We start from the raw sequence: 14729 nt of genomic DNA on the forward strand, positions 1-14729 counted from the left end.
AAGATTTATTATTTATAAAGAATATTTGAGGAAGCTTTAAAAATAAATTATAGTAAAAAAGTAGAAACTTCTAAATAAACTCAGAACAACCAATGAAATTACAGGAAAAAGATGTTAGAAGCAACTTCAAATGAATTTATTAATGTTGATGAGCACTAAACTTAATTCTGAAGTTATTGGCAACTAAAGCAAAAAAGACAATAGTTTGTCTGGTTCTTAGTGTTAACCCGAAGAGAACTTTCATATTCATCTCAGGGGCCCTTGCAGGTCAGGCTGGTAAGTAAATGAGTGAAGTAGCCAAGTGTGAACCAAAGAGAATGGTACAGCTTGTGTGTGCTCCATCCAAAAGAATTCAAACTGAAGCCAAATGGAAACGAAAATCTTCACTGGCCAAATAAAACCAAAGGGTTGGGATGGGATGGGCACTACTTAGCAACTCCTGAGCTAGAATTGAAATTCAGGAGAAATTTATCACATGGGTCTAATTAGGCCTTCTGTAACATAAAATACAATGTTTAATATGCAAGTTATTTTATAGAAAAAGCACAGAAATGGTCACTGCTTTAAAGAGTATTTCTAATATTGTACTTTTGAAAAAGCCGAAGGATTAAAATTATTGTTTTGCCTCAGTGAAAATGCTGTGAAGTCTCTAGAAATCAGCCCTGCCCCCAGACGGTCTCAGAATGCCCCTAGGTGGCAGGACACACTCAATTAAAAATACTTCAGGTTAGAGATTAGAGCTCTTCTGAGAGCTCTACTTTTCCTTGTTCTGGAACGAATATTGCCCATGATTGTGAGTTAGTAATGCAGTACACTTTCTGCATCCCTTGCACCAACAAAAAACAAGGCCATTCAAGGCATATTGATTACATCTTGTGCATTAGGTAGGTGAGGAGCATGGCATTGGCCATCACCTGTAGAGTTCCCAGAGGAAAACTGGTCAGGAGATGTACTAGAAGGAGCAGGAAAACCTCTCTTAAATCTTTTCTCCTACTGGCCTGGTTACCTAAAGTCAGCTCTCAGGTCATTAGAAAAAGTCATCACTACTTCTGTGTCCGTGTCATGTATGTTTATGTCATGCACATGGTCAGAAAACACTGAATTCTCCCCCTGCATTCTTATACTTTTCAGTAATTTTTGTTTCTGTGACATAGAATCCCTATGAAGAAGTCTAAGTTTCTTGATGATACTTGGGGATAAACTTTTCACTATTTTCAGTGTCAAATATTTGCAAAATGTCCAGGCTCGAGTGGCAGTCCATGTGACATAAATTGACTTCTGGGTGTGTATGGGAAGGAGCATAGCACAGGACTTGGGCTACAAAATGTTCTGAGTTGACCAATTACCACCACACCAAGTAAAGCAACAGAAAAACTGTTGCACAAAATGTGCCACTAGCAGGCCCGATTTAGACTGTGAAAAATTAGGAGAGGCAGGCTTGTCTGCTGAAGACAGTGGTCTCTGACCACTGAGTGGAGGAGAAGGAATGTGTCAACTACTGGGAATTCCCAAACTCTAGCGTGTCTTACTTTGCACAGATGTTATTGAGCAAAACCCATGAATATGCCCGGGTAAAGACAGTGCTGTGTAAACACTGGCTAAAATCAGAATGACAGAGTGGTTCTGAAGTCAAACCAGTTTGGAAGCAAGTTTTTCAAAACCCAGGTGGGATCTTTAGATTCAGTTAGGGACTTTCACCTAGTCCTGTAGCAAGTGTCAGAGCGCTGTTTGTTTTAAAGCACTAAGCACTTTGGACTTCCCTGGCAAGAAGTAACACCTGGGCACCTCAGAATAAATCAGCGACCTCAAATGTCTAGAAAACAAATGAAGCTTCTGCAGCCTTTTTCCCTCTAGTATTTTTGTCGGGCCAGGGCATCCTTCTTTTAGTGCATGCTTATTTTTATTCTTGCTATTACAACCCTTTATGGTTTTATCTAAATATTTGTAATCTCTCATAACAGCCTCTTTGGTAAGTTTTCATCTGGATCTTCATTTTGCAAATGAGATCTTATTTACCAACTTGGCTCCCTGTGTCTTTTGGCCTAAATATGTAATATATTTTAGGGCCTATCAGGAAGTATATTTGAGGGACTAAGAATTTGCTATTGCAGTATTGTGGAAAGAATACTAAAGGTGTATTCTCAAGATTCCTATCCACAAGTTATTTAATCAAACACTCATTTATTTCTCATACAAGGTAACCTGGGATGTTAGTGATAAATAATCTAATTTAATCTATGAAAACGTGGAGGGTGGAGAAAGGGAGTAACACCAAGAACGTATGTGACTTGCCCCAACAGCGTTTCCTCGCTGGTATCCTCAGTGCCCAGAAAAAAGAGCTGATTGAGATGATATCCTAGCTTCAGTGTTTCTTCGTCCTCAAATCTCTGTGTAGGAAACTGTGGAGGCCTTTAACAGATTGGCTCATTTTAACAAAAATACATTTCTTCTGCCCTCTACAACCTTCAGGAGCCTTCAAACATGAAGTTAATTTTACATATTAAAAAAAGAAACCAAATACAGAATCCTAAGGATTTCAGTTCTAAAACCAAATTTATTATGTTCAAAGTTGTGTCTGGATAAAAGGCAAGTATAACATTAAAATATTAATCTATTCATGCCATTTAGTGATTTGAATTATTCACAGATGCTTGTGGTTTTTTTTCTTTTCTCTTGTTTTTTTTTTTTTCCTCTCTCTAAGAATATGATATTTATCTGAAAGCAGTCAAATGAAAGGCATATCTTCTGCTTTTAGAATCCTTCCCAGTTGGGGTTGTTTTATTATAGAACATCCCCCCTCGGACATTTTATGAGCTGTATTCATAAGTGAGCTGTGGTTGAAGCACTTAACAGAGAAACTAGGTAAATTGAACGCTAACAGCTAAAGCAAAATGCTAGGCAACTATTTCCAAATTTAAAGTGCTTTGAAGCTGCTAAGCTGTTATATCCCACTCCCCCAAGCTCTCCTTCCTACTAGAATTGTAAAGGAGAAGATATTCTATAAAATATACGATGATGTCTGTTTTTAGTCTTCAGTCTACATTTTCTAAGCTGATTTGGGAACTTGGCTTTATCCCCTCATTTTATGTTGTTTAGTCAAGAATCTTCTAGGTGAAGAATAATCTTTTTAAATTTCTACTCCTCTATTTGTAAAAAGGCAGTAATAATACTCATCTTTTCTAGTCTCCTAGCGTCAGGAAGCTTGTACTGTATAATACACAAGCATATAAACTCTAAACAGCTATACAAATATAAGGTATTAGAAATGATGTTACCTCTAACATTGTTATTAGCAGTAACTTTACAGACTCAAGATACTATGAAGATTCAGAAGGCACCGAACTTATTCTTCATCATAGCCCAGGATTCAGAAATATCATCTGGGCCTAGAATATTTTATTCAGTTTCCAATATTTGTTTGATTCTAAGAATTTTTTTTTTTTTTTTTTTTGAGACAGAGTCTTGCTTTGTTGCCCGGGCTAGAGTGAGTGCCGTGGCGTCAGCCTAGCTCACAGCAACCTCAAACTCCTGGGCTTAAGTGATCCTACTGCCTCAGCCTCCCCAGTAGCTGGGACTACAGGCATGCACCACCATGCCCGGCTAATTTTTTTCTATATATATATCTTTTAGTTGGCCAGATAATTTCTTTCTATTTTTAGTAGAGATGGGATCTTGCTGTTACTGAGGCTGGTCTCGAACTCCTGACCTCCAGCAATCCACCTGCCTCGGCCTCCCAGAGTGCTAGGATTACAGGCGTGAGCCACCGCACCCGACCTGATTCTAAGAATTTTAAAAGTAATATTAAGCCCACTTAATTTTTGCTTTTTACTCTTTGCCCAGTTTTTTCAACCGTATCTCAGTTTCTAAACTCTCCGGATTATTTTAGGTTCCTGGTTGCTTTCCTCTGTACAGTCTTGTTAGTGTTTTACCCAGAGTTGAATTTTACATTTGCTATGACCTGTATAGCATGGATCAGGTCTGCCCCGTCTTCACTGAGATATAGATTTCTTTTAGTATCACCTAAGGTCCCATTCATTTTTTGTCAGTCTCTCACACTGTTTATTCCATGATGTAATTAATGAGGAATATTGCAGGGAGGAAACATACTCTGCAGTAACTCTTTGGAATTTAGCAAAGGCCATTATTGATCAAATAATCTAAAGATCCTTGATTCAACAGAAGAAACAGTGACAGAGTGGTAAAGCAGTTTGCTTATGATCACACAGCTGGTTATTTGCAAGGATAGAATTAAAAGTTCTAATGCTCTTTGTACTATACTGTGGAAGGAAGGAGGACACAAGAAGAAAGAGGCTTTAGAGAAAGAGTCAGCAAACTATGGCCTGTGAGCCATCCTTGGCCCACTGCCTATTTTTGTAAATAAAGGGTTTTTTTTTTTTTTTTTTGAAACACTGTCATGCCCATTCATTGACATATTGTCTATGACTGTTTTCACACTACAAGGGCAGAGCTGAATAGTTGCAAGAGACTATCTGGTCTACAAAGCCTGAAATATTTACTATCTGGTCTTTTACAGAAAATATTTGCTGACCTCTGACTTAGAGGAAAGGTTGACTAAAAACAATCTCCCTTTATTTTGCATGCTTGTTTTTAGTTGTTTAGAATAAGCTATTTGGATATTAGGTAAAATTGTCCAGCTCTCTCATGATGAATTATAGGTTGATGTTAATAAATGTGTACATGCACTTGCAGAAAAAGGATCAATACATATTTTCAGAATGTATTTCCTATAATATGAGATTTGTTTCCTATATTCATCTTCACAATATAGTCTTGAGGGCATTGGGGATATTTAATTCAAAGTAGTAGAAATTTATGTAGGATACTGTATTCAAATATGTGAAGAACTATCCTGAAAAAAATGGGATTAGAGGTATTTATCCTTCAAGTCCAACTAAAATGCACTTTTGCTGTTAAGCCCCTGATCTTGGCTGCCCCTTTCTTTGGGCAGAATTAATCACTCTCTCTTCTGTGCTTCTGAAATATTAATACTTTGTACAAGTACTATTATAGCATTCATCACACAGCATTATGAGTAGTTGTTTACACATTTGTCTCCCCAGTCAATTGTGAAATCCTTGAAAGTGAGGCCAAGACCTTATTCATTTTGGCATCCCCATCACGGCATCCCTGGCTCATAGTAGAAGCATTCTAAATGCTCAATGAGTGAGTGTATATTATAATCCCAGAGGGCAAAGCAAGGACCATTGTGAAATCTCAGTAAAGAGGACTTTGTGCCAGTACTGGCAACCAATAGAAAGGTCTCCTAAGCAGTGCGCTTGGTCATCAAAGACAAAAACTTAGATTTGGAGTGCCTGGGTTTGCATTTCAGTTATGCTGTTTAATAACTGTCTTTGGGTAGGTTACTTAATCTCTGAACATCAGTTTCCTCAGCTTTGAAATGAAGATGATAAAAGCCAGTAGTTTTCTAAGTGTGGCCTATAAACTCCTGGGTATCCCCCAGACACTTTCAAGGGGGCTGTGAGGTCAAAACAATTTTTATAACAATGCTAAGACATTTGTCATTATCACTGTGTTGATATTGGCATTGATGGTACAAAAGTAATGGTGGGAAGACTTCTGGTATCTTCGCACAAAACAAGGCAATGGTACCAGGTTGAACTACTAGTCATTGTATTCATGTCCATCATATCCCGACATGAAAAAAATGCATTCCAGTTTCACTGAAGAATGCCCTTGATGGAGTAAAATTATTAATTTTTATTAAATTTCAACCTTTGAATACAATTTCCTTTTTAATACTTTATGTGATGAAATGAGAAATACGCATAAGTCAATTCTACATTTTGAAGTACAATGGCTGTTTTGAGGAAAAGTACTTGTGCTATTGAGTTGCCGGCTGAACTAGCCACTATTTTTTTTTACATGAAACATCATTTTTACTGGAAAGAATGATAAACAAACTATAGTTATTGAGACTCTGAAAGACATTTTCTTAGAAATTAATGAAGTGAACCTATCACTTGAAGGAAAACAACAATATTTGTTGCCAATCATAGAATTAAGCTTTTTAGTAATATTTTTAATTTAGGAAAACTTGTTTCCTTCACCATTTGCTTAAGAGCTTCTCAATACTTAAACACTTTCCTGAAGAGATCATATAAATGTGTTTTTCAATATGATATAATGACATAAGTCAATATTTGGACAATCTGTACAACTCAGTGAACTGACAGTTTCCAAATGCCCAATGCATGATATCACAAAATTGCATATAGGTAAAAAGTATGGAAGGTATAGTATGGCTGTGTGTCAAGGTGAAAAGATGTTAATGTAATAGAGTCATTACATTAAGTTTATTGCTAGAGTTTCAGATTTCACGTGGCAACCACTTTTTAAGAAACTACTGTCAAGTTTTGGTGTGGTATTAAAGAAGAATATCTGCAATTTTATGTGAATGGGCTGTTAAAGTCCACCTCCTTTTTCTAACTACACATCTGCTGTGTGAGGTCAAATTTCTTCATGTACTTCAAGCAAAGTGACATATTACAGCAGATTCAATGTTATAAGCAGATATGAAAATCCAGCTGTCTTCTATTAAGGCAGACGTGAAAAAGACTTGCAAAAGTTCTTAAAGCTGCTCTCCTCACTGTTTTAGAAAATATTTATTTATATTAATGTGTACTGGGTCTACAATTTTTATTTTAAATGTATTGGTAAACATTTCTTAGTCTTAATTTCTAATATGGCAAATATTGATAGATATAACTCATGTAACAAAAACTCATTGAGGTCCTCAACTTTTAAGAGTATATGGTAGGATCCTGAGACCAAAATACTAATATTTGAGAACTGTTGATGTGGGGGGTGCAGGCATTTTCATACACTGCTCATGGGAGTATAAATTGGTACCAACTCTTTGTAAACAATTTAACAATATCTACCGGAACTTAAATTTTCATGCCCACCCATTGATTCAGCAATACAATACAATGTTAGTTGTAATAGAGAAACAGAAGAAAATGGGGATTAATCCAAGTACACAACAATAGAAGCTGGCTAAATAAGTACATACAAAAAGTGAATTAGGATATATTTTGCAGACATTAAAAAGTTATTTGTGGCTGTGCATAGTTTTCTGAAATATTTTTAGTTTTAAAAATAGGTATGAAAATTATTTTTAGTATAACCCATTTGTGTAAATAATTAGCAGTTATCTGGCTGTAGAGATAAATGGCTAGAAACTGGGAGCCAGAGTTATATTGGGGAAAATGATTAGAGTTGAAGAAGGGTGAAAGGAGACATTCAGATTTCATTTCATACCCTCCCATATTTTATTATTTCCATATCCATTTTCTATTTTATTTAAGAAATCAATGTAGGTGACAGTACTTATAACTGTAATGAAAACTAGTTGAGCAATGGTCTCCCGGACTGTGATGAATAGTTGTAAGTATTACATTGTATAAGTAACTTACATATGCATTGTTAAGTATAGGTTGAACAAGTAAATGATCACTTCGTTATATTAGTGTGGTCCCATCAGTAGAGCATTTTCCAAGAAATAACTGAATGATAACTTGATAGAAATATCATAAATCAGATTTCTGCCTCTGAGTATATTTAAGTGATTTCTAGGGTTGAATTGTGATATTATTTTTACTACTATTATTTATAAATGTCATCGCTTCTCAGCCTTTTGGCTAAGATCAAGTGTAGTATTTATAAATGTATAGCCATAACATTTTAACAATGGAAGTTCTATATCAAATGTCTTCTACTAAAAGGTTCTCTCTGAGCAACTTTGAAATCTTCAAGCTTTCTTTTTCAACCATTGGCTTTCATGGCATTCACTTTTCCCCTTTAATTTTATTCTCTAAGTATGAAGGGGCTAGTGGCAAATAGGCAAATATTCACTTAGTGTTATACTATGCCATGATAGAAGCACTTAGGGTCTTTTATAAAGTTATGACAAGAATTTAGTAGACTAGTTTAGCAATTACCAGTTCCATAAACTAGAATTTATGTAGTAGAAGGCCCCATTCTTCGGATAAGCTTATCTTTAGGATAAATTTATGCTATGAGATAAATGATGCAATTTACCTTCTTAAAAACACTCCAGAATTAATTGTATTACTTCTTAAAAACCATTTAGTGATTGCCAATATTGTTTTTTATAGAGTCAGGAAATATGATTGTACAAAGATATACAGACAAACTCATGTCAACTGTATATGCAAATGTTTTTGTATAAAGCAGGGCTTACGTCATTGTGTGAAAAATGGATGGACCTTTCTAGAAGAACAGAAATTAATTTATCCCAGGCATCTTATTGAAAGAAAAAAAGCCAATTCAATTTGAATAAGGTTGGGAGATAAAGCACACCAGTATTATTCTTTATTTCTTTTATTAATGAGTTAGGATACAAAAACTCAATAAAAATTACATTAAAAACTCATAAACATTGTTCAAATCTTTTCTCACCATCAATCATGTTCATAAAGCTGACATTTCTATTTAAATAGTAGTTAATAACAGTACAATTTTATTTAGTGAATCAAACAACACATGGGCTCATTTGTTTACTCATCAGACATTTTTTGAATGCTTCTTCTATGCCACACCCTGCGCCTATAACTGAGGCCCTGGCCTTCAATAAGACATACTTCTTGCATTCTACAAGTTCATTGGGCAGTGGAGCCAACAGATATGTAAACTAGTAATTAAGAAAGTAATGGTGAAATGGGAAGAGCATAGGGTTTTGGAGGTCAACAAATTTTAAACCTAGTCTTCTCCACTTCTGAATTATATAACTTTCTAAGCTTCAGGGACTTCATCTGTAAACTGGGGATAATATTTTCATTGCATGGCTTTTCTAAGGTTTTGAGAAAACATTCAAAGCACAGAGCCTAGAACTAAATCTCATCAAGTGGGAGATATTTATTACTCTTAAACTATAATATGAAAGGTACTATGTTATGGGCATGCATGAGGAAGAAAGGGTGCTTAATTTGGGTACGGAGACAGGTAAGGAAAAATTTGCTAGAGAAAGAAGTTTTTAGGATAAGGAGGTATTCATAACAAAAAGGAATTCCAGGCAGAGAAATTTGCCTGCGCAGAAGCATGGGTGGAGCTTGTGCTAAAGTATAAGGAACTGTGAATAATTTGTTGAGGCTGTAGCGTAAGGGTACAAAAGAGTTTAAATGAAGATGGTGAGTTAATGTTAGTCAATCACAGAAGACATTTTATGTCTTGCAAAGATTGAAAACTTTAAGCAGTAGCAATGGGAATGAAGATAAAACTGTACTATATTTTGGAGGTAGAATTTATATAGAATGAGTGACAATGTCAGATTGAGGGAAGAGAAAGAAGCAGAATTCCAGATTTCCAGTTTAGGTAAGTAATTTTTGTGTCATGGATCAAAAGAAAGAATTTAGGAGAAAAAGTAGGTTTAGGAAGAAAATGATGAATTTCATTTGGGTATATGAAATCTGAATTTTCAGGCAGGACAGAGACCTAGGTTGGAGAAAGGATTTGAGAGTGCTAAACATTCAGATGAGTAGAAATCAGGAATCCCAATTGTATCCTGTATTGTTCATTGGCTTTGTCATGAGTGAGCTTTACTTTTCGTTGTTCTATAGGGCTGTAGCCAGGTACCTGTCTGTGGCATGGGAACCAGGCTTCGCATCGCTGCCTGAGCTCCCCAGCTTCCCCCAATCCATGGAAAAATTGTCTTCCGTGGAACTTAGGTACCAGGAAGCACAGCAGGAGGTGGGTGGCAAGCGAGCAAAGCTTCATGGGTATTTGCAGCCGCTCCCCATTGCTCACATCACCACCTGAGCTCTGCCTCCACCACCAATCCTGCCCATCTATGAAAAAATTGTCTTCCATGAAGCCCATCTCTGGTGCTAAAAAGGCTGGGGACCACTACAGGGGATTTAAACAAGCTTAACTTTGTAATTAGAAAGTCTCATAAATTTCTGAGTCTTATCTCTAAATTTTCTCTTAAACAAAATGCAGATTAAAAAAAAAAACTACTCAACATCCTTCACAGAGTTTAAGGATCACATTTTTCGATATTTGTGAAATCCCTTTGACATGTTGCACAGACAACCAGAGAAATACAGATTTAGCAATTAAAGATTTAAATTAGATTAATGCCAGCAAACATGAGTTTGAATAATGAATGTGTAAATTTATTGGGAAGGACTCTGTTTATAGTTATATTGTCAAGTATGATCGTTTGTTGTAATGTAGCCTAATGTTGGGATTATGGGATCTGAGTCAAACTGCCTGGATTCGAATATCAGCCACTTACTATCTCTGACTTTGGCCAAGTTATTTAACCTTTTCTGTAAAACAAATAATTAGAGTATCTACCACATAGGTGGTTATGAGGATGAAATGAGTTAGTGTATATAAACATATAGAATGGTGGGTGGTGCATAATTAAGGTCTAAGTGTGTACTAGATATTTTCACTATCATCATCAGAGATAATAGAAGTATCACAATCATTTATCATTATGAAATGGGAGGATTTTGATGCAGGAGGAATGTTGGAGATAATTGTATTGGTTTTATAGATGAGGAAAAGGGAGCCCAGAGAGATTGAAAAGAAAGATATGTTCAAGGATGCACAGCTAGTGAAAGACAGCACTGAGTTCCAAGCACCTCTCAGATCAGGGTATTGATGCCAACCTTTGTTAAAGCAGGATCTGTGTCTTCATGAGCAGGTTAAGCAAAAGTATTAGTTGATAATTAGGATGTCTTACAATAGAATTGCAAATGTCCTCCTTTATTAACTTGCCGAAGGTCAGAAATTTTTTCTTTACAGATGCTAGTTTAAGTTTAGCATGTGTTTAGTATGTGTGCATGTGTGTGTGTATGTGTGTGTGTATATATATATATATATATAAAAGATAATATTCATATTATACATATGCTCAGATAATATTTAATAGTTACTCCGTAGCAGTTGCAGACTGCCCAGTATTCAACCGGAAACAAAACACCAAGATTCCATAAGACACTTTATTGATACTCCTTCAATCTTATAATTTTCTTTCTGATTTATTAGGTAAATTAAACTCATATGTTAAGAAAATATTTTCTTGTTGTGTAAGTTTATGATGAATATTAGACCTCAGGCTAAAGTTATTGAACATTAGCACAGATGCACATAAAATATTGTGATAGCATCATAGAATATTTAATAATACTTGAGTTTCATATAAAATCTTTTCACCTGCAAAGCCCAGAGCATTTCATAAATATACATGCTGTTAATCAAAGACTTGAGTATATAGATGGATTTTGTATTGTACCCCGAAGATAAGTAGATTTGAATTCTTATGAATTTGTGTAGTCTACTTTAGGATTAGGTTGAGGTGATGAGAATGAGCACAGATTTTTATCATCTGCCCATAAGTGGTGCCAAATAGAACATTTGATAATATTACCAGAAACAAACAGTTCTTGAATTGTCAGGCCCTAAATATGAAAAACAAGATAAAGATGAAAAATTATATAAAATAAAATGAACAATAGGTTTAGCAACTATTAGTTGAAACATATATAGAAATTAACAGAAAAAATGGAATTGATCTATATAGCACACATATATGCTGTCTTAATTTAAGCACATCATGGAAATTAATAGTTATGGTTTTGCTTGGAAGATACAGTTTATAATGAAGAGTTTCACTCTCTTCTTCCTTTTCAATTTGCAGTATCGTCCTTTTTCTCAATTCTGAGCTCCCTTTAGCTCTAAAATTCACATGATTTTCTTCAGTGGGACATTCTGTTTAGTAAAATTACTAGGACCTAGCTCAACTAAAACAATTCATACTATGTGGTTTAAGAAATTCCTAGTGAATATGTAACAGTTGCATCATTGCTGTCGTCATTGGTTTTATTATTTTGTGATCATGGTGGCTTGGGTTTGCATGAAAAAGTAGGGGAAAGCACCTCTCCACCAACACATTTATGGAGTCACTTTCCTTATCTCTCCCCCGTTTTTACCAGCCTTCTTGGTGCTCCTCACAGTTTCAAAAAGGGGACATTTCTATACTTCAGTCAAAATATACACATCACATTTGCAGGTAGGGTAATGTCCACGTCACACTAACTGCTTCGGCTTGAAGGTCTTTCTCGGTTCTATCTAAGCCTCGTTTCCTCTCAGCCCTCTGAACTTCCTCAGACAAAACTAAGCTGCTTTTTTTCTCCTTTAACCCATTGGTACCGTGACTTCCAACAAGGTCCCAACCAAGTCCCAGTTCTTTCATAAAGGAACCCTTTTCTGACTTCTCCAGGCCACATTGATTTATTATATCATATTCCTAGAGAGCTCTCTTGGCATCTCACAGTTGAGATTATTGTTCTGTATGGTTTTATGAGGCTTGCTATTGTCTCAATTATGTTTTGTTTCTAGAAGTAAAGGACCACGTGTTCCATTTCTGTAAACAATATGGTCCCTGGCATAGTGAGGAGGAGACAGATTAAACATCATGATAAATGCCTGTTAACAAGTTAAGTATTGTGACCGCATTTATCTTAAGTTCATTTTATACTTACCATACCCATTTATAATGAGGTTAAAAGTTTTCTTTTTGAGTAATCAATTATGAGAAATGGTTTTCATAAGAGTAAATTTTAATTATATATAGCTCTATACTTGACAAATTGTTTCTCTTGAAAAAGAAATCAGGCTGTCCTGGTAAATATTGGACATACATATTTAACAACCAAAACAGTTCATTGGTTTATGATATTTTTTAGACCTTTGAAAGGATCCTCTACTTTAATTCTTAGTCTATTATTAATCATTAATGTACTCTGATAATGCTGTTTGTTTTTTACTATATGACAGTTTTTACTTTGCTATTGTGTCAAGGTCATATGCATTTTAATCGAAGAGAGGAGTAAGTTGAGAGCAAATGCTCTTTGATTTTTCTTTAGTCATAATAATATTATATAGGTGCCAAAATATGCAAAACTCTAATCAGAATATAAACTTCAAGTGGGCCCTAGTTAATGATCTCGCTATCTACCATAAAATGGCAATTGCATATAAAAAATTACACCATTTCTTTGACATAGAAAAAAAATTCCCCATAGAGGAAAAATGGGAATGGAATTTGGAATGTTGCTTGACTCTTTATCTAGAATTGCCCCTGAAAAGAATAAAGTAAAACCAAAATGTAGCAATTCTCTGGTTAATGTCATAAGCAGAGAGAGGTCAATCCTGCCAATCAAATCAAGAGTGTTATTTGTTTCATTATGGATTGGTGGGATTGGTGCCTTTAGTTAATACACTCTTCATAAGCATAAAAAATAGCCTGTGTTCTGAGTTAAGTATAGAAAATATTTTTCCATTTGGGAAATGAGATGAAATTATTTTATCTGAAGAAACAGTACAGTAAAATTTGTTTTTTAGGTGTAATTTTAAAGTGTTTTTTTATCTTAACTCAGACCAAAAAAAAAAAAAGTGTATGAATTACTTAAGTAAATGGGGAGTTAATAAATATTAATTTAGCCTAGGGCAGTATCTATAGAAAATAAAAAGTCCTGGAGTATTTACTTAAAATTATTGATCTTTTTATTCAGAATTAAAATCTTTAGCATTTTATGTCAGATCTACAATTAACTACAGTAATACATACTTCTACTATTCCCCCGGCAGCTCCACTTTGATTAAAAAGTGTTTTAATTTGATGTTTTTTAATAATCCTAAATCTACAGAAATTAGGAATTTTCATACTCGGTGTAGAACTCAAGTAAAGTCAGAAAATGGTAAATTTTTTTCTGTTAGAATGACCTAGTCAAAAGGAAACAATTTGACTTCATTTTGTGCTCAAATGAATTCAATGAGAGGGAGTTTCAGTTTAAAATGGGAATTAGTTATTGAATAAAGTGCAAAAATAAGATTTAAAAGTTAGAAAATTTCTTCATGTATCTCTTTCCACTCAATATCTTTTGATTTTATGACAACTTTTTCACAATGTACTTAATCCTGAAAAAGAGGATAGTGCTAAAATAGAGAGGAAAACATTTTACTGCAGTGTTTTCTCATAACTCTTATTCAGTTTTATGCTGCTTCAGGTCTTCTAGGGGTATTTATTAACCAAACTAGCTGGCATAAGAAAAATGCAATACCACTTGAAAATTCCAGTTATATGAGTGTATGTATATTTTGATAAAAATAGACTTGGCATTTGCTTGACTTGCCTTTTTGTTTTTTTTTTTTTTTTTTTTAGGAAGGGAGCAATGTATAAGGAAGAACAATCTATATATAGAATTTTAGGTAATATAGAAGAAAAACCAAATAAAACTATTATTAATATAATCTCAGTCCTTTCTAATTATGTCCTATTCTTAGTAACTTTGCAAAAAATAAGATCTCAGCTTCATGGAATACTGTTACAGGATAATGTGCATGATTTTGAAGTAAGTTTTTCTTCTTCTATGGGCTCTTTCTCCTCTACCTTTTTTTTTTCATTCCTTCTATCTTTTCCCTCTCTCTTTCCTTTTCCCCTCTCTCGTCCATCACTGCTCATGAATACATTCAGCAAAATGGCATGTGTGCTGAAGGGTACATTACAGAATGAAATAGACATGATTCTTTTCCTTAAGGAACTTAAAATCTAGTAAACAAAAAACTTTAAGCAAATAATTACACAGCTAAGTTTTCAGTAAGTATGAAGAAGTAAAGGGTTAGGGATATCAATTTTCAGTAATTATATACAATAT

At 34.7% G+C, this 14729-nt stretch overlaps 1 protein-coding gene and 1 pseudogene across 2 annotated transcripts in view; both read left to right on the plus strand.

Annotated features, from left to right (window-relative positions):
* Positions 1–14729, plus strand: part of IMMP2L (inner mitochondrial membrane peptidase subunit 2) — a 1016843-nt gene that overhangs the window by 880875 nt on the left and 121239 nt on the right. The gene's annotated exons all lie outside the window — the stretch shown is intronic.
* Positions 7663–7794, plus strand: LOC123647922 (annotated as a pseudogene).

The sequence above is a fragment of the Lemur catta genome, chromosome 11, assembly GCF_020740605.2.
Source record: "Lemur catta isolate mLemCat1 chromosome 11, mLemCat1.pri, whole genome shotgun sequence".
Taxonomy (NCBI): Eukaryota; Metazoa; Chordata; class Mammalia; order Primates; family Lemuridae; genus Lemur; species Lemur catta.